The sequence below is a fragment of the Rhinolophus sinicus genome, linkage group LG01, assembly GCF_036562045.2.
Source record: "Rhinolophus sinicus isolate RSC01 linkage group LG01, ASM3656204v1, whole genome shotgun sequence".
Classification (NCBI taxonomy): domain Eukaryota; kingdom Metazoa; phylum Chordata; class Mammalia; order Chiroptera; family Rhinolophidae; genus Rhinolophus; species Rhinolophus sinicus.
In genome coordinates this window covers 77,636,672-77,658,225 of record NC_133751.1, presented here as the reverse complement: position 1 = coordinate 77,658,225, position 21,554 = coordinate 77,636,672, and the positions used below count along the sequence as shown (strand labels likewise).

The following is a 21,554-nucleotide window of genomic DNA, read 5'->3' as shown; positions in this document are numbered from 1 at the left end:
TGTGTGTGTTGTCTCTGGAGGTGTTGCTCTGGCTGGGTTGAAAGCTGACTACCAGGCATGCCAGTCTCAGTGCCTCCTGGGAGGGGCCTCATCACAGGCCAAGTTCAGCCACAGCCTGTGCCCTACCTGGGGCTATCTGGTATGAGCCACAAAGCAATCTTCTGATTGCTGCCACCTGCATTGGGCTTGGAGGTGCCACGAGAAGCCAACTGAGACTGGCTGTCGCTAGTGCCGGGATTGGGATTGCTCAGCCAGGTATATGGGACATGCTGAAGCCAGGTGCTACTTATTTGGGTTTTGTGAACCTTTCAGAGATTTTAGGAAAGTCTGTAGCATGAGCCAAGACAAGCTGTTTATATGGAAAAGCCACTGGAAGCAACTTGGGTGGGCCTGAAAGTTGGATGTGGCAGGGTCTCAGGGAATGAGGGCAAATGAATAGTGTTAGCCGCCAGGTTGATGGAGACACAGATATGATGGCCACCTGTGTCTGCATGCAGGGAGGGGGCAGGACTCAATTAAGAAATAATGGCTTCTGTCAGCTCCTGCTGTCTGGGAGAAAGCTGCCCATAAAGCCCTCAGCCCTCAGCCTGACACTTCAGTTCCTCCCTGTATGTCCCTGGTGCCTTTCAAGCTGCTGCCCTAGCACTGGAGCTCAGAACAAGTGAGTTGGTCAGTGAATAAGTCCATGCCTAGGCCCTTTAAGAGGAGCACCTGGGAGTGTGGCTGCCCTCTGTCTCAGCCACAATCTCTGCTGCTTTTCATAGACATAGTTGTGGAGACTTCTCTCTCTGGTACTGAAACCCTGGTCTTCCAGGGAGGACCTCTGTAGCAGAGATATCCTTTCCAATTTTTAATGGTCATATGTGCATTTGGGACCATACCGTTACATGTCTCTGCCCCTCTTGCCAGTCTCAAGGTGGCTTCTGCTATATATTTTTAGTTGTAGGGCTTTGGGTCAGCTAGACTTCTGTAGTTTAGTTGTGATTTTAATGTGGTCATGAGAGAAGGTAAGCACAGCATTAACCTACTCTGCCATCCTTACCATATCCTAGATGATAGATTTTTATACAGTGACTTTTGCCTAACCAGTTTCCTCATTCACATATGGAATTATTGAGTGTGAAAGATTAATTGAAGTGTCCCACATGATTGCATGGCTAATTCTTACTAGAATCCAGTTTGCAAGCTCAGAGTTTCATATTGTTTTCACATATAAACTCTATTATCAGAATTTATGGAAGATAATAACAGCCTGTTAAATCCATGCTCCTGCTTTAAAAAGAACTTAAATATATCCAAATCATCCCAGACATATAGTGATCTCTCTTTAGAAATATTTCCAAAAGAGGTGATATGATTCTTTAGTGTCTAAGCTTCAATTTCAATTGATGTCTCCTAGCATTTTGAATAATAATCATCCGTATCTTCCTTGGTTAGCTATTGATTATGGCCTGAAGTTTGGTGCCATTTTTCATAGGCCTGTTTCATAGACTTTCTTTTTTTTTTTTCCAATTTATTTTGTAAATTTATTGGGGTGACAATTGTTAGTAAAATTACATAGATTTCAGGTGTACAATTCTGTATTACATCATCTATAAATCCCATTTTCATAGACTTTCTTGTTTTGGACTGAGGGACAAAGGCTGAGTTGCTTGGGTCATGCCTACTTTGCCTTGGGTAGGGCATCAGGTTGTATTTGGAGCAAAGCGAAAAGGGGCATTCCATATGGGCTGAGCATCTAGATATGATTTGATCTAGACCTCTTGTATGGCAGCAAGAAGAACATGACTGTTGTGCCCAGATGAAGAGCTAGTAGGTTGTTTGATTCTGGCTCAGAAAGAGGCAGAGATGAGGTTCTGGCATAACCTCCTTCCAGAGCTAAACATGGAATCACAGAATATTAGGCCTGGAAGACACTTTAGAATTTATATTGTTCAACCCCATATTTTACAGTAATTGATGTGAGGCCTGAAACATGACTTTTCTAAGAATCTATAGCTAGTTAGTGGCAGGCTTAGAACTTGGAAGCTCCTAAATGTCATAACTATTGTTCATCTGTTTTTGTTTATTTTCTATCTTTGCTATTTCTGTTTTTTATCTACCTCATTCAGTTATTGACATAATAGAACACACACACACATACACACACACATCTTCTTTCCCAAATTTCTGGAGTTGATGGTGGTGCTGATAGCCAAGGTCCAAATCTACAAAAATGTTTTGAATGCTTATTATGAAGGTAGTGTGGTAAAGTAGTGTGGTAAAGTAGAAAGATCACTAGATTTAGGGTTAGGAGAACAGGGCTTGCCTTCGGTTCTCAGATATTTATAGAGGGAATCTGCTTTTTTGAGTCTAGGTGTCCTCATGTATAAAATTCAGATAGAGAGTTAAAGGTAAGATAGAGAGGAGAGGAATGGCTTGGGAGCATCTCAGGGTGAGGCTGGAACAGTGGGGTCCAATGATTATGTTAGTGTGAGTTTGGCTACCTTTGAGACCTGTTTGTAAAAGTGCATTGTATACTTCAGTGTGCTCTCCACTGCTTACAAAGTTTTGCTTAACTTGGCCTTGAGACTGGGGCTCTAAGCTCAGCCTGCCACCAATAGCACCATAGGCTATCCATTGTGATTCAAGACATTTGCGCCCTTAGGTAACTCTTCTGTGGCCTTGGCTGTGGCACCAAGCAGCAGGTATGGTGGTGGCTGTGGGGAAGAGCATTCCAGATCTGCTGAAAGGGAAAACACACAACTTGGGGAGCTTTCCAATCGGAGCCTCATATTTACCAACAAAATTGTTGTGAAAAGTTAAAGAGGAAACATAGGTCAAAATGCTTTTAACTGCTATGGGGAGGTAACATTGATTGAGAGTCTAATTTCAATGGCCATCTTATTATTTTCCTTTTCATTTATTAGATTTGTAATGAAGCAGAAGTAACTTTCGTTACTCAGGGAACATTGGAACCACCCTCCCTTGCTTCCTTAGCACTCGAGAATTTGACTTTGATATAGCCATGTAGGTCATTCCAGGCCAGTCCAAGTAGAAGCTCAGAGCAGTATTTGGCAAGGGAGAGAATTAGAAAATGTACCAGAACTATACCCCACCATAATGGAAATAAGAAAACAATCTTGGATTCCGGGGAGAAATTTACCAAAATGAAAATTCAACCGTGGGGAACTCCAGTTTGGAAAGATTTTTTGAACTTTGTAGTTCTTTTACTTCACTTCTTAGCAAAAAAGAGAAATCAATAAGCCACAAGCAGTTTCTGAGGGGCAAAGAAAAGCATGAATTTTTTTTTTTTTAAGTGGGAACTTTTTGGAGACATTCTGAGAAAATCAAATGGCTTGGAATGAATAATTATTCCAAGGTTACAATTTGGGGAGCAGAAACAGAAGTTGGGAAGGGAAACCTTGTAATGTACATGACAAAGTCCAAAGAGATTGAGAATAAACAAGAAGGTTTTTCCAAGCCAGAAATTAATTTATCTTTATGTAAAGTGTTTGATTAAGTGAGAGGAGCCAAAAACCTTATGTACAATATTTTAAACTTTAAGACAAAGCAAAATCCAAAGCATACTCAAACAGATTGTTTTCTGTGATGGTACAAGAAGGTGATATATATTTCAAAGTTTTACTGTGTATGTAGTTAAGATTTTTCAACTTCTCTGCAGCCTCTGCTAAGAACCTATTGCAAAGTCTTCTTTGTAACCTATACTAGTAAATCTCTGCTAGCTTGCATATCATGTATCTCATATGAATAAGACAGTGAAGATGGCTAGAATGTTAGAGCTGGCTGGTGGTTGCCTTAAAAATGGTGTTGGAAAGCAGGGTGTGGAGACTTATGATGCTGTTTGTAAAGACTTAAACATTAGCAAGAAAGATATGACACTTATCCTCATCAACTGGTCACAGATATGCTTGTTTAGCATTTCCCTTGATACACTGGCCATTTATCAAAACTTCTTTTTCTCCTGACCCAAGCCAGTTTCTCAAATTCTACATCCTGCAGGAAGAGAAGTTGGGTTAACATCCATTATTATTCAGCTTCAGCTTCAGGTGTACAGTGCAGTGGTCAGGCATCTATATCGTCCATGACATAGTCTCTCTAACAAGACAAGACAAATATCCATTGATTTGGGAGAAGGGGGTTATCACTTTGTGAGGGGTATAAATATATAACTATTGTATTGTTTTGTACACCTGAAACTAAAAAAAAACCAAAAAACACAAATGATAACCAGTAAATAAAATAAATAAATAAAAAATAAAGAATAAGTTGGGTTAAGACTATGAGTTCCCCAGGGTTTTCTTCAGTATTTGCTTTCCTTATTGAGGTCTCCTTTACCTAAACATTTTATAGACAACCACACAAGTAGAAAACAAGCAAAGCCCAAAACGAGAGAAGTGATGGATTTTACCAGGGATTACGACACCCCCTTCCTTCCCACTCACTCAAATTCAAGCTGTCTTTCAAGGGAGTTCTATTCAACAGTTTCTGGGCAGGTTTTTCAAGACCACTCCTGAATTTTTCCATCTCTGAATTCTTATCATATTAATAATCTACCTCGTGCTATTGGGATTAATTTGACTCATGTGCTTCCTGATCTCTTGTAGGTATGTGTTAAGTAGTCATATATCTCAACTTGAAATTATGGGCTCTGTGAGGGCAAAGACATTCTATACTTCTCTTCTATACCTGCACATTGTAGGATGTAATAACTGTATTTGGGTGCTGATAAGTACTGAAGAACAGAGAAAGTCCTCAAAGATAAGGATATATATATATATATGTATATGTATATACACACACACACACATATATACATATATGTATATATGTACACATATATGTATATACATATATGTATATGTATATACATATATGTATATATGTACACATACATATATGTAGATACATATATGTATATATGTATATATGTATATATGTGTACATATATATATATATCCATATACAGAGGGTGCCAAAAAAATGAATACACTTTTTTAAAAAGGAGAACTGTATTAAAATTGTAATACTCAGTATATACCGATAACAAAAGATGAATACAAGTCACGTCTGACTTCTGCAATAATAAGAGGTGCTCAAAGTGGTTCCCATCAGTGTCCAGACACTTCTGATTATGGCGGACTACTGTGTTCTCAGTCTTATTCCTGAACTGTATTTCCTCTTACTGTAAGTAGCAAGCACATTGTTGGGCTACATGATTCTTCTATTTAAAAGCAACCGTTCTAAATTCAGAAAAACAAAATTAAATAAATTCTGAGAAGGGAATGAGCAATGGTAATAGGCTCAACACCCTTTTGTTAGAGGATTAAACCATTAATCATCCTATTATCTGCTATTTTGAGCCTTGCCAAAGTTGCTGGGGGTCGATAGGAATTAGTTCCAATTAAAGAACTTTAGAACTTTCCCTCTTATATCACCCACTGTTTTGGATTGAAAGAAGATGAATGATGATAACAAGGTCTCAATAGTCTAATTGCCGTTGCTTTCCATTTTTTTGCTAAGAAATTGTAGAAAAGGTCACTTAGGATTTAAAAAATTAAAAGCTTCATTGTCAGCAAGTATCTCTAATGCATATAATTACTATTTTAGATTATCAAGAAGGCCTAAAGACAGACATTTTATTTTAATGCTCACTATTCAATTGCATTAGTGACATTTGCTAATAACCCAAGGAAGTTTCCTACTGTGCTGGTGAGTTTCGAGTTGTAAAGTGTCACATTTTGACATGGGATGCCAGCCTGTGTATAATACACATAAAGAGAGCAAGAATCAATAAGCATGTCAATTTAAAAATGGTAAAAACCTGCAATATTCCCCAATAACTCCATTAGGAAAGACAAAATGTAATGGACAGTAACAGAAATTTCTTGACAGACTGCCCACTAGACTGCTTTACAGAATTGGCACAATTTACATTTAAAAAGTTAGGAGAATCCTGGCAGATTGAAGTTGGCAGGTAAACTAATTCTGCAAAGTAGTAAACATGGGTAGGTTAATTGCTAAAGCTTTAAGAAGCGTCCTTCCTTGGTGCATTGATTAAAAATAAAAAAAATTCAATGTTTCCAGCCTTTAGAGAATAACCTTGTATGATTAAGAAAATATTGGATAGTTAATTTATTCAGTCTTTGATATCTTTCATTTATTCCTCTAACAGCCTCCCTGGACTTTGAGATGAAAGCTCAGTGTGTCATTACCAGATGTTAAATTTATTTGTGCATGCTAGTAAAACACTTAGTGACCAGTTTATTTTGTTATTTGGAAAAAGAAGAAAGATGACTCAGTTTAGAAGTTTAGATGTACTCCAATATGGTGCTTTGGCTGAAAGAAAGTGTTATCTAGCCTCCTATAATGAGGAATCTACTTATTGTGCCGAGTGGAATGTCATGATTATATATTTTAAAAGTATCTTAATTTTCCTGTTTATGAAAGTAACAAGTGTTCATCATTGAACATTTGAACTGAAAAGGAAAAATAAATTACTGGAAATCTCATATAAAAAGCCCTTAACATTTTAATTTTATTTTTTCACTTTTACTGTGCAGAGCTTTTTGTGCACAGTTGTCCATCTATGTGCTCACTTTTGGATATTTTTTTCCCCCAGCTTAACATTATAACCTAAGAATGTGCCTATGTTGGCTCAAATTATGAATGGATAGGTGAGTTCTCTTGAGTAGGGGGTTCCATAGTTTACCTAGCCGTTATCATATTGTTGAATATTTGAGTAGTTTTTAATTTTTCACTACTTTCGTAGAGCTGCAAAGGAGATCTTTGTGAACATCACTTTTCGGTATTTTTGTATTATTTTTCTATGGTTGAGTCACTAGAGTAGAATTTTTAGTCGAAGGGTATGATAATATAATGGGATTATAAAATAGAAGTTGTGGCTGAGGCAACATAGTACAAGACATAATATATTCCATAGGAAATATTAGACAAGATGCCAAATTTTAAGGAGATTATTAAAAGCCAGTTACATTTGACTTAATTGTTTTATAACATCAAGAGTATAAAGGGGTTATGATTTGATTATTCGAGGGAATTTTGGGTGCAAGTTTTCTTTGCTGTGGGTTTCCCTTCTTTCCCTCCAAGGAAATGAATGGGGTATACCTGCACCTCACCTCACCTTAGATAACTTATTAATGCCTCTGTTGGTTTGAATGACATGTTGAACCAGTTTCTGACTTATATCCTAGAGATCTAAATGGTGGGTGACAGTCTGGCTAAATGCTGTGATGAGAGCACAAAGGAGAAATTGCCAAATGGAACAATTTGAAATCCCAAAGTTTGTCCAGGAAAGGATTTGTGGGAGTTTCTCATGGGCCACATGTTGGCAGTTACATGAGAGAACGCCAGCGTAGCTTCATCTTTGGTTCCGTCCAACAAAGCTATATGACAATGCAGCAGATTCCTGGAGTCTGAAAAGGTACAAGCCTTAAAAAAGGTACATTTGCCATTGTTGAGGATACTCAGGTCTCTGAAAACCTATGAAAGAAAAAGAAAGAGGGAAAACAAATATGGTGGCATAAATAGAAAAATTTTTAAAAATTTGAACGTGTTGAGTTGAAGGTACGGGTGAGCCATTTAGATGGAGGTGCCTAGAAGGCAATGGAGTGTCCCAGTTGGAGCTCAGAGAGGCCTCAGCTAGAGATGTGGATATTGGCTCAATCATGTGTACAAGAATGTTGGTGGCTTGAAACTGTCTAAAGAGGGTATTGAGTGAGGTGAGAAGACTTCTGGCTTCTGTCTGTCTGGAAATGGATGAAAAACTAGCAGAAGAGCCTGAGAAGGGAAAAAGAGATAGATCCAAGGAGATCCAGGACTAAGCAGCTTCCTCACCAAGGTGGGAGAGGATTCTAAGTAGGGTGTAGTATATAAAGAGGCCAAGTAGGTTGGATTTTAAGATTAAATTGTTTGGGGCAAGTAGTGGGACACTGGTGATTGTATTGGCTAAGCCTCCCTGTAATGATGGAAGCAGGCGCCTGACTGAATAGTGAATGGGTAGAGAAAGTGACTCTGTATGAAGATCATTCTTTCTAGGATCTTAATTGTGAAAGGAAGACCAGATATATTATAGTGAGAGAAAGGCTTAAAAGATCAAGGGAAAGACTTGAGCACTTGTGTAGGTCAAGGTAAGATGTCAATGGAGTGCTTTGCTTTATTGTACTTCACAGATTCTGCATTTTTAACATTGAGGTAAGACCCTCTACCGGCAAAAAGATTATGGCTCACTGAAGGCTCAGATGATGGTTAACATTTTTTAGCAATAAAATACCTTTTAAAATTAAGGCATGTACATTGTTTTTAGACATAACACTATTGCATGCTTAATAGACTATGTAATATAACATAAACATAACTTTTATATGCCTGGGAAACCAGAAAAATCATGTGACTTGCTTTATTGTGATATTTGCTTTGTTGTGGTGGTCTGGAACTGAACCCGCAATATCTCTGAAATATTCCTGTAGTCCTCCCTTATCCATGGTTTTGCTTTCCACAGTTTCAGTTATCAGCAGTAAATCCGGGTCCAAAGATATTAAACAGAAAATTCCAGAAATAAACAATTCATAAGTTTTAAATTGGGTACCATTCTGAATATCTGAATAGTGTGGTGAAATCTCATACCATCCTGCTCTGTCCCACCAATAATGTGACTCATCCCTTCATCCAGAGAATCCACACTGTGTGTGCTACCTGCCCATTAGTCACTTGGTAGCCATCTCTGTTAGCACATCAACTGAAATAGTATTGCAGTGCTTGTGTTCAAGTCACTCTTATGTAGCCTAACACTATATCACACTGCCTGTGTGATATTCATCTCACTTCATCTCATCACGCAGGCATTGTGTCATTTTGCACCATCACAAGAAGAAGGTGAGTGCAATACAATGAGATGTTTTGAGAGAGCGAGACCATGTTCATATAACTTTTATTACAGTTATTGTTATAATTGTTTTATTTTATTATTATTTATTATTGTTAATCTCTTACTGTGCTTAATTTGTAAACTCTATCATAGGTATGTATATATAGGAAAAAAAACATAGTATATATAAGGCTTGGTATTATTCCAGTTTCAGGCATCCACTGGGGTTCTTGGCAAGTACATTCCCTGTGGATAAGGGGGTCTACTGTATGGGAGAGAGAAGGATTAACTAATGGATTTAGAACCTAGAGAAAGCAAGGAGAGATTAGATTAAGAGTCTCCTGGTCCTCTGAATTGGGAACTATTAGATAATTTAATGTACATAAAGCAAGGAATGCTGTGCAACCCTAAAAAAGAATGATATCTTTCTTTAGCATTGATATGGGACAGACTCCAATATATATTGTGAATGCCAACAGCAAGATAAATAGTGTATTTATTAATAGTATGTTACGAGGGCTATGATAAAAGGTAATGCAGATTGTAGACTAATATGTGAATGATGTCCCTCTGTAATTGTGCGTTGCATGGTCCTCTGGGTGACATCCCCCAGGTGTGAGATAGCACCTCACATTACTTTTGCTGGGGGACACTTTTCAAGATTCTAGGTATTCCTTTGTTCTGGTCAATGTTCATAGGAGTAATTTTTTGATCATCTAACGTCCCATTTATCTATTTATTCATGGATATTCACCAATCATACTGGTGGATCAGATTCTCTGCTCTGCTTATAACCATGTTTTTAAATTGAACTTTCATAAAGTGGCCTACTGGGGATAATTTGGTTCTTCATGTCACTTGTTCACAGAAAGAGAATGCGTCGCCATGCTGACACGAGTATCTCTGCTTAATGGTCAGGCCTCTCCTAAATGAATACATTGTCATTCTGGTGTATATTATTAATATCAGTCTGCGAGAACTTGATTAATGAGAGTCTAACCCTCAGAGTCAGACCTACTTCAGTGTGCTAACAAAGCCACGTATCTCCCCCTGTTCCTGCAAGTTAAAGGCCAGTTTGTAGACTGTGGTGAATTCATTAAGCTCAATTTTACTTGTGCAGGCTCATTGCAGGCAGTCATCTGGCCTTTTCTTGTTGATGCTGTTAAAGAAAAAATTACTCATGACACTTATTGAAGATCATAAGGAAGACTTTATTCAAATAGGGACTACCTCAATAGGTGTAGGGACCACTGCAATGGGGTTTTGCAAGTGGGGAGAGAGATTGGGTTCAACCCTGAATACATCATAAGCAAGTAGGAATTTATGGCCAACGAGTAGGGTGGGGTCAAAGGATGGAAAATTACTAAGAGGAAACATCAGGAGTAAGTGGAGTTTCTTGTTAAACTGCCATGACAGGATTCTTGTCGAAGGCAGACAAGAGTGATCAGGCATCCCCTGGGGGATGACGGAGGATGAAGAACCTCATCAGATATTGAGGGTTATCAGATACTGAGGATGGGGCATTCTGACTAAACTGATTTAGTAGGATTCTTGCTAAAACTGGACAATGCAGAAATGAACAAGACCAAAAGTCAAGGGCTAGTTGAAAAAGAGCTCAGAGTAGCCTGAGTAGAATTTGGTCAAGAAGAGAATTCTTGTCAGTGCCCCTTTGTTATACGGGTCATTTTCTATTCAAATGCAATGGCTTGATGGCCTGGGTCTTCTCTGTAAAGAAGGAGGAAAAGTCATGTGCATTGGGGAGTGTGGGACAGTGGAGGGTGTGTGAAATGGGGAGGAGAACTGAAAAGAACTATTGAGCTTTGTTAAAAATGTAGCTGGGGTGTCTGAGTTGGCTGAGGACTGATCAGTTTTTAAGTTCCACATCCTAGGAACCCCTTCAGGTTTAGTAAACCAGGCCCACTGGTCACCCTAGATGCAGTTGACATTGGAGACTAAAAATTGATAGAAAAATGAATCAGTAGGATTCAGTGATTTCTTCTAGAGGATTTCAGTAGCTAGGGAGTTGAGCCAAAAAGATGGGTGTTTGGATTGATCCCACATCACAGGGAGGTGGCTAAATGAGATGATGGATCAGGGATGTTGAGAAAGTTGAAATGATGTAGGTAGAGCAGGGCAGGATGTAAGGTGAGTTTAGTCCCATGTCTGAGTGGCACCTTTGGCCTGTGTCTTCTGAGTCTAGTCTCCTGCCCTATGCTTACAAAGGGAGCAAACACTGACTGAAGAGGAACAGACTGTCCTAATCAGCTAATCTTGTTTCTCAATCAGTTAAGGTGTGGAAATACTGCTCTGGTAAGATAATTTAGGCAGACAACAGCAGGGGACCTCAAGCAAGAATAACAAATAAGAGTCCTCTTCACATCCTTTTGGAAGGTTCTATAGAATGGAATGTTGGAACTTGAAGTGACTTCAGCATTCTTCTGGTCCAGTTTCTTCCTTAGGTATCTGGGAAGGTTAAATAAATGTTTCTATTACAAATGAGTATGTAAAGGTTCATTGACATTTTCCCTATTATTTTGAGAGTGATTGAATCAATCACTGAATGAGCAGATCAGCTTGGTTAAGAAGAGAACAGAAATAACCACAAAATACTTAGCCAGCTTTTTGCATGTGTCTTAATAATATTGCTCCAATGCTTAACATTTTGATTCATGCTAAGATAATATCAGATTGGAGAAGAGTTAGATTGATTCTACATACTTCATAGACCGAGGTTCACACCAGTCATACCACTGATAAAAGAGTGATCAGTGTTTTAAAAAAACAAACTCATTGCTCAATATTGAATAATCTTGTGATTAGCATGTCTACAATAGTAGTCTGAGTTGCTATTAAATTCAACTCAGAGGCAATTATTAAGTGTCTATAATTATGGAACAATACTTAGATGCTGTAGTACAGAAACTGACAATTCAGGTTGGCTGCATGGGTTAGTCAAGTGTGGTAGGTAAAACAGGACCACTTCTCTTCCTTGCCTCCCTCCCTTCAAGATGTACATGTCCTAATCCTCAGAACCTGTGCATATGTTATGTTACATGGCAAGAGGAAATTAAGATTGCCAGTCAGCTGACTTTAAAATAGGGAGATTATCTTTTATTACCTGGGTGGGCCCTGTATATTCACAAGGATCCTGAAAACATGGAAGAAGGAAGCCGAGTCGGTATCAAAGTGATGCCATGTGAGAAAGCCATTGCTGGCTTTGAAGATGGACGGGAGCCAGTAACCAAAGAATGCATGAAGGCTCTAGAAGCTGGAGAAGGCAGGGAAACAAATTCTCTCCTACATCCTCCAGAAAGGAATACAGCCCTGCTGACACCTTGTTTTTAACCCAGTGAGACCCATTTTGGCTTTCTGACATCCAGAACTGTGGGATAATAAATTCATGTTGTTTTAAGCCACTTAGTTTTTGACAATTTGGTAGTGCATTCCTAAGAAATGAACATGGCATATAACATAAAGTAGTGAAGGGGTATCATGAAGACAGCATGGGGAAGTAGCACTGTAGCAATCTGGAGAGTGCCTACTCCACAAACAGCTCCTCTTCAGCTCCAGCCAATTGTTCATCATGGGAATAAAAAAGCTCAGATTTGCCAAATTTTTCCATTTTTCAAAAGAAGGTGAAAATACACTGAAAGTTACTATTTTTATTTAACTGTTCACAATGAATTCAAATCATAAAAACAAGCTCTTGCACATGTACTTGTGTAGATGTATATGAGGATATTCATCACAATATTGTTTGTGATAGCAAAGAATTGGAAACAGACTAATTATATATCAAATATGGGTTTACATAGTAAATATAAATATGTACGATGAAAAATGCGTACTGTAGTCAAAAGCAATGAATGTATATTCTAAACATGTAAGTAAAGATGTATGTAACAGGATAAGATATGCAGCACGACACCTCATTCATTAGTATGAATTATACCCTTAAAACAATATGTATTGTTTAGGGGTAGTTATGTGTGTAAATAATGGGAGGAATGTGATTAAGGATGGTAGCTGATTAGGTGAAAAAGCCAGGGTGAAAGAGATAGGAATAAAAGGAGGAATGTGTAGGACTGCTGATGAGCATGTGCTATGAACTGAGGGGCCCTGCTCGGGTTTGGTTGATTACTGTTGGCCAGAGCAGAGAAGACTGGAGGTCAGGTTAGACCCATGGGTTTCCACTGAGGGTACAAACATGACAAGGACATAGCCCATCTCTTTAAAAGCTTTATGGAGAACTGGAGCAGAAAGATGTGTAAATGAGGCTGAATTAAAAACAAAACAAAACACAATGCAGTTATAAAAAAATGAACCTTAATTCGTTAATTAATTAATTTTATTTATTTATCCAACAATTCTTCAAATATTTATGAAGGAACTGCTGTGCTCCCAGCAGTTTGTTTCATTGCAGTATGTCTGTGTCGTATAGGATTTGGTTATAAGAGTAGTAAGAGCTGTATGTAATTTTGTTTTTAAATTCCACCCTGCCTTTCACCCTATGAGTAGGTTCAATACTAGTGGCACGAAAGTTAGCCTTTCTGAATTTTGGATTCCTCCTTGGCATAAAGGGCAGTACATCTGTTCTAACTCCATGTAGGATTGTTGTGAGAAAATAAGTGGGAAAGCTCTTATGAAGTGCGAAGCATTCGGTAGATGGGAGACACTTTTCCTGGGCTGCGTTTCTCCTTTTGGCATGGTTCTGTCCTTACTCTACTTCTCTGACTTTCCACTGCCACTACCCGGTACTGCAAACTGCCACTACCCAAGTCACTGCTATGGGCACTCAGGCTCCTTGCCCCATTCCCTTCAACCTGGCTTGTGATTTGAGCAAGACAGGTATTCCTAAAACACCTCCTTTATCGCTGAGCCATGAACTCACAAGGGAAGCCATTTAGATGTCTTCCTCAATTTTATGCACATTACAGGAAACCCAGAAGGCTCACCTTGCAAATTTCCTCTTTATATCTGTTTCCAATCTTTCCATTAAATTTTTCTAAATTGTCTGCTGTGGTGAGGATGTGGACTTGATTTTCCTTTGTTCTAGACAATTCCTTTACCCATGTTTCACCAACTAAACGATCCTCTCCCCTACAAGCAGTTATGAAGATTCATTTGTGGGAGAAACTTTCCTGGAGTAGAAGTATTCATGCTGTGATGTTGCCTGGAAAAAAATTTATTCCTGATAATAGGCCTCAGAGTGTCTGCCTAATTCCCACTGATACACATCTGTTCTATAAAGAGGCATCTCTTTGGAATCAGTGGAATTTTAGAACAACTCATCAAAGGAGGTATGAAAATCAGGTTGGGGGCAAATTTTCGCTTTGGAGCCAAATACCTCTACCAGAATAATAAAGGAATCCATATGTTCAAATGTATTAGCTCTTATTGACAATTTAAACTATAAGCCTCGGATGAAATGAAACATTTACCTGAAAGTTATGAAAAGATGGTTCTGTTTCATAGTTGGAGTTCTCAAGCATTTTTGGTGTTAAAACAATGCATAATTATATGAGTATGTTAGCTATAAACTGAAGCTGTTTCCTGGAGGGAACACATTTTTGCAATAACTCCCATTCAACCGAAGTTCTCTGCAAACCAAAAAAGAGTTGAATTCCTCGTATTTAGTTTTTATTGTTTGAAAATTGCTATAGCATTGCAAGTGTTATAGATGTTTGGAAAAGAAGAATGGGGCATTATTAGAAACATATCTCTGGGGCATAATTTAACATCACTAGTAGGAGATGGGAGATATGGCTTCATACTGAAAAAGCAATGTCTGAGAAATATTATCAGTAACATACTACTAAAACTAAAGACTGGACTGATTAAATCTGTGAGTTTGGCTACATAAAAACAGCATTATTGCAACGTGTGGAAAGAAGGGAAACAGAAAGTAGCTATTCCGGTAAGATAGGTTGAACTGGGATAAAGAACACATTCCAAATAATTATTAAAGGGTGAATAAAACACTAGTAGGCCCCTTGCAGAGTCATTACACATCAATTTATTTTTCCAAAGGACTCAATTATGCAGGTGGGAAATATAAAAAGGGGAAGTAAGATCACTAAAGTTTTGATTTGCCTGTGGACATAGAAAGTTGAAAGTGAAATTAGGAATCCAGGTTTTTTGTTTTGTTTTCCTTTTCTTTTTTTCACAGAAACTTGTTTATTGCTAAATGTGATATTTGAAATATTTTTTGCACAAACTGAGAACTCACTTACCAAAACATTTAAACTATAGTATTCTTGATGGCCTTTCTTTATTTATTCTGATAATATAAATTATTTTTATTGCAAAATAATTGAAATGAAAAGGAAATTAACCTAAGTAATTAGGGCAGTAAAATATTTGATTTTTGAGTCATACTTCCTAGAATCCTGGTTAATTAAAACAATTTTTAAAATTTAAATTATGATTTTAATTATAAAAAAGTAAATCATGCACATATTAAAAATTCAAATAGTGCATGATTAGTTTAAAATGAAAAGTAAAAATATCTTTTTCTCTGACTCTATTCTCATGTTCCAGAAGTTAACAATAACTTTTTTTTGTATGCCTTTTTATGCTCCTGTAAGATTTTACTGTGTTTATATAAAAATTATGTAACATATATTCCAAATTCCTTTGGTTATACAAATTGAATGATTATATGCATAGTGTTTTATGCTTTGCCTTTTTTACTTACCAGAATATCTTGGTTATCTTATCTTTCCAAATCATTGCCTTTAGGTATCTCTTTTTCAATTGTGGTACATTATTCTATTTTGTGTTTTTCCTGTTTTTATTTAACCAGTTCTTTATTGATAAATATTTAGGTCGTTCCTATTGTCATTTGTGTGTGTGTGTGTACATGTGCACAGACATGCATACGTGAATGCTAAAAAAAAACAATGCTAACAGTTTATATCCTTGTATATGCATTTGTAAAAGTATTTGTACACTCCTGTGAGTATTACTGAAGGAAATGTTCCTACATGCAGGATTTCTTGGCCAAATGAAGAATGCGTATATTACATTGTACCAGATGTTTCCAAATTGTCCTTACAGAGATGTATCAGCGTTTGTTCTTTAACAAAAATGCAGCAGAAGAACTGCTTACAAATCCCTCCATAGAACTGAGCCAAGTATCTGAAAGAGAACAATGGTATCTTATTGCTACATTTTATGTCTTTAATAAAGAGTGAGGTTGGGGAAGTTTTCCTACGTTTGCTTCCCACTTAAGTTCTTTTTCTCTGAAATGCTAGTTCATATCCTTGGACTAATTTTCTAATATATTACTTAACTATTTCTTATTGATTTGTCAGAACTTTTATATATTAAGGAAATTATTGATGAATAATTTCTTCTCTCATGTTTCAAATATACTTTTCCTGATTTGTTTTTTGCATTTTGACTTTGTAATAATTGTTTTTTGCACAGTTAATTAAAAATTTTTATATAACAACATTGATCAAACTCTTCTTTTAGGGTCTCTGGAGTTTGATGTTAGGAAGGTTTTCCTCACTCTAAGTTTATAAAAATATTCACTCATATTTTATTCCAATTCTTTTAAATTTTAATTATTTTACATTTAAATCTAGAATATATTTTGTGGTAAGGAATAAGGTTGGAAATTTTTAAAATTCTTTTTTCCAAATGGCTAGATTGTCTTAGCTTACTTATGAATAATTTATCACTTCCTTGATAAAATAAAATTCTGTGATTATTAAAAATGAAATTCCTATATATATTTAGCTTTATTTTTTCTTTCTTTTTTTTTAAATTAAAGTTTATTGGGGTGACAATGGTTAGTAAAGTTACATAGTTTTCAAGTGCACAATTCAGTAATACATCATCTAGCTTTATTTTTATGCTACTAATTCTGTCCCTTTTACCTGTGTATATTATTCTTTGCTAGTACCAAATAATTTCAGTGACAGTTGCTTTAAAGCATGTAAACTAATTCATTGGGCTAGTTCCCCCTCATTATTCTCCTTTCACAGAATTTTCCAAGCTAAATATGTGTGTTCATTTTTCTAGATGACCTTGATCATCATTAAGAGACATTGCAAAGTAGTCAATAGGATTACATTAATTTGGGGGAGAAATGACATCATTGCAATATCAAATTTTCTTCATATTAATCTTGTATCATTCTTGTTAAGTTTATTTTTATTTTTTCCCCATTTTTGTTATTGTGAATGGGATTTTCCTTTTATTGTACTTTGGATTTTTTATTGTATTTAAAAATTAGATTGAGCTACAGTATTGTATGTATATGATTATATGTATGTGTAGGAACTATTGTATATTATCTATCTATCATCTATTTTTGTAGTTGTGTTATTCTTTGTAATAAGAGTTTGAAAATTTACCTTCTTTTCCATGATCTGGAATCTTGAGCCTCAGAATTATGTTTCTTGTAGTTTGGATAACATTCACACAATCTAGACAATAATTTCATACACATTTCAAATGGATTTGCACAGTATAGAACAATGTATCCTCCTATAATTCAATTTTTTTCTGTGTTTATGTCCCATATTTTAAATTTTGTCTTTTTTCAAATCTTGATTAGTTTATTTAAAAATAATTTTTACTGGATTTTTAGAGAAATCAGCTCTTGAATATATTTCCTTGCCTAATTTATCCTTTTCCTATTTAACTTTTATTATTTTCTTCCTTTAATTTTCAAGGTTTTTTCTTTCTTTTTTCTAATATTTCACTGACTTATTAATTTTTATTTTTCCCTGTTTAGTAATACAATGTAGACTATGATTATTCCATTAGAACATTACTATATTTTATAGGTTCCAAAGTGTAGGGTGTTCACAACTGTTATTTTCCAGATATGCTATAATCTAAAATTTTGATTTTTTTTAAAACAATTTTTCAAGTGGTTGGAAGGTTCTTTTTGTTTCATTTTTTGTTGTTGTTGCATTTAGTGTTAGTTTTATTGTATTATTGCCAGTGAATGCTTTCTGTACTATTTATGCTTTGTATAAGTTATTGTGGTTTTCTCTGTAGCTTCATATGCGATTAGTTTTTGTACACGGTCCATGGGTCCTGGACGAAAAGATACACTCTCTTTTTGGGAGATATATAATTCAGTGAATCATTCATTCATTCACCTTGATAATTAATTTATGAATGCTTGTTTATTCATTGTAAAAAGGAGCGTTTATATTTGCCAGATTCCATTCTAGTCACCAGGGATGGTGGAGTGAATAAGACAAAACATAACCTCTGTCTTAATGGAGTTTTTATTCTAGTAAGACACAGAAACTTGTCATGGAAATAAATGCAGGTACATTTCCATTACTAACAAATGCTTTGAAGAAAAGTAAATCAGGTAAGGAGATGGGGAATGGCTAGGCGAGGACTATGTTAGAAAGTCTTCAGCAAAGTCCTCCTTGACTTGAGACATTTGAGCTGGGACTAGCACGAAGTGAGGGAGCAGTAAGTATTGAGAGAACAGCATGCCTGCCAGCGAAGAACTGGCAGTGATAAAACCTGGGTATTTGAGGAGAGCAGCACTGAGGTCCATATGACTAGTGTGGGATGAGTGAAGAGGAACCTTGTAGGAGGTAGATCAAAGAGACAGGCAGGAACCACGATAATGAGTTTGGAAAGCCATTCGAGATTTTTGAAGTAGAGGGTGACACAATCTTATTTATATTTTTAAAATATCACCCTGGTATTTACCTATTAAGTCTGCTTTATTATGATATTTAAATATTCTGTGTATCTTTTCCCATTATACTTTTGTATATGTGATGTGTCAAAAGTTCAGAGAGGTGGGCTAAAAACTCCTACTATGCTTCTTTCTATTTATTTTTGCCTTGCATGTCATGTTTTCTATACTTGCTCTGGTGCTAAGTTAGTTAGGGATAAAAGTTTCAAGCAGATTAGATCTTTATTATAGGTTGTATTTTCATTATTTTAAAGATCTCTTTCTTTTCCTGTGTAATGATTTTTTTCTTTCAATTCATCTACTATGTGTTAATATTGCAATGCTTGCTTTGTGTTCATTTGAATTTGTTTGGTATGCCTTTGCTTATTCCTTTTTTAAAAAACATTGAGTTATATATTTTTTCCAGTTTATCTGTGTTATTGCAGTCAAATAGTTGGATTTTTAAAATCCAATCTAGCTCTTCCACTATGTGGGGATGCAGTGAGAAGGCACCAGCTTTAAATCAGAAAGGGTTAGGAGGAGGATGAAGAGGGTAAAGTGGGTCAAATATATGATGATGGAAGGAGACTAGATTTTGGGTGGGAAGAAGTACTAGGCAGCACTTTGAGTTCAAAATGACCTTGTTACCGTGCCAGGAGTGACTGTTCATATTCACCTCTCAACTACATCTGATGTTTTTGATAATTAGAAAACAGAACTCTTGGAATCTTCAAGTTTGACAGAGAACATCTGCATTTAAGTTTCTGTGCCTATCAAGAGTTTTAACTCATCAAGGATAATATGTCATCAGAAGAAATTCAGTTGAGGGCTCACCAGGTTACTGATGAGTCTTCTGGAAAAAATACAAGGAGAATCCTGGGCTTAGCTATTGAGTCTCAGGTCGCAGGATTCAAGACTATCACTATGAAGGATGAACAAGGGGAGCAACTAAACTGCACAGAAGAAAGCATGGACCAAATAAATAAAGACATGGGAGAGACAGAGAAGACTTTAACAGAGTTCAACAGTGCTGTGGTCTTTGTGTCTGCCCATGAAATAGGACAAAGAACTTTGAGTCTGGTAAGGCCGATAAGACAACATGTGAAGATGGTGGAGATAACTCCTCTAGCAATGTAGCATCTCAGCACCCAGGCCAAGTGACAAATGGTCAGCCTTAGCAAGCAACCACAGGAGCAGACAGCAACAGATACATTAAACGTATAACAATGATGCCAGAAAAGATGAAATAGAAGAGAGCCTGACTCAAGTGGGCAGTATTCTAGGAAACCTAAAAAATGTGGCCCTGGACATAATGAAATTTAGGCTCAAAATTGAGAAATAGACTGGATCACAGAAAAGGCTGACACCAACGAAGATCGTATTGACAATGCTAATGCCAGAGTAAAGAAACTCATTGAAAGCTGAAGTACTGCTGTACTTCTTTACCATTTATTCACTTGCTTCAAAGTTGTTGCTTTTTCAGAGTTTAAAATTTTGGTCCCACACTCTTCTAATCAGGAGATAATGTGAAAGAAGTATGAAGAGTAACAGCCCCCTGTTTTTTATTTTCTCTTTTTTCCGTTGAGGGTAGACTGCTGCTCAGCTTTGTAGTATTTTATTTCTCAGTTCATACTCTTAGATTGTTTTTCATACATTATATATAGCATTGTTTTTTTTTTGTTTGTTTGTTTTTTTCACCCTCCTCATTTACTGTAGCAGTTTCTTCTACTTTCAAGATGTGGAAGCGTTGCCAAAGACAGCTATAAAAAAGGGAGCTGGGGGCAGGGGTGGGGGAATGCAAGAAGGAGAAGCAAAAGGTAAGAGGTTGTTACCTCAGTAAAACTTTTAGGCCACACAGCAAAAGGTTGTATAACCACAGCAAACATTTAGTTGGGTTTAGTTCTTAATTTAAGTTGCCATTATTGCCAATTTAGGTTAATACTTGGTTTTGGAGATTTTATATGCAATGTTTTTGTTACATAATACATTACAACTTGGCAACCTTTGCTCCAAAAAGGAATAGAATGAGTTTTCTCAAAGTGAGCTTAATTTCTGAACTTTCAGTGATTCAGATATGTACACAGATTCTGTGATCACATTTCATATTGCACCATACAGGAACATTTTGTGTAAATGAATAGCTTTTTATTTTCATGTTATTAGTATAATGGTTCCGTTACAGACCTATTAACCTCATACATTTGTCATTAGTCTCTGAAGAAAAAATGTGTAAATATGTATGTGAAACATGAGAATTTTTCTCTAAAGCAGGGTTTAAATTTTTTTTTGAAAAGTTTGACAGTATATTACGTGAATTCAGATTTACCTCCATGCCAAGAATTATGTTTTAGATAGGAAAAAAGAAACTTTTTTCAATCACAGGTAGAAAATTATTAGATTTCTTTGAGTTTTATGTAGATATAGACTATTAGAAAGCTAGAATTCTGTTTAACTGTAAAAGTTATTATGTAAAAGTAATTTGGAAAATTAAAAAAAATCCGATCTATTTTTTCTTTTGCTGAATGATGTTTTGTTTTCTGTGTTTTTTTTTATAATTAGGAAGATTTGTAATCTGTGTTTAAGTGTTGGTGGTTAGATCCCTAAATTTGCATATGGACTTAAGTAAATTTATTGACTTTAGATGGTTTGTATTGAATTGATACTCTGAAATTTGCATAAATTGACACACTTATATATCTCAACCATTTCTTCTCTTAATAATTTATCTCCTTTAAGATATTTTTATTCTGCTCTACAGTTCTAATCCCCTGTTATTTAGACAGTTCCAGTTTCTTCATTTCACAGCAAATTTCCTGGGATCTTTATCTTAATTTTTTTGTTTGTTTTTGCTCAAACAGTTTAAAAAAATTTCAAGAAAACCTCAGAAGTGTTGTATATCTATTAGATTCTTGCTTTTCTGATAAAGTCTGTCTGTTACTTTTATCCCTTAATGAACTTTGGCTAAGTATAAAATTTAGGGGCTTAATTTACTTCCCATGACAA

At 36.1% G+C, this 21,554-nt stretch overlaps 1 protein-coding gene and 1 pseudogene across 2 annotated transcripts in view; both read left to right on the top strand.

Annotated features, from left to right (window-relative positions):
• The window catches only part of ZPLD1 (zona pellucida like domain containing 1), a 509,249-nt gene that overhangs the window by 274,683 nt on the left and 213,012 nt on the right, over positions 1 to 21,554 (top strand). The window lies entirely within an intron of this gene.
• On the top strand, positions 12,044 to 19,976 carry LOC109453291 (synaptosomal-associated protein 23; annotated as a pseudogene).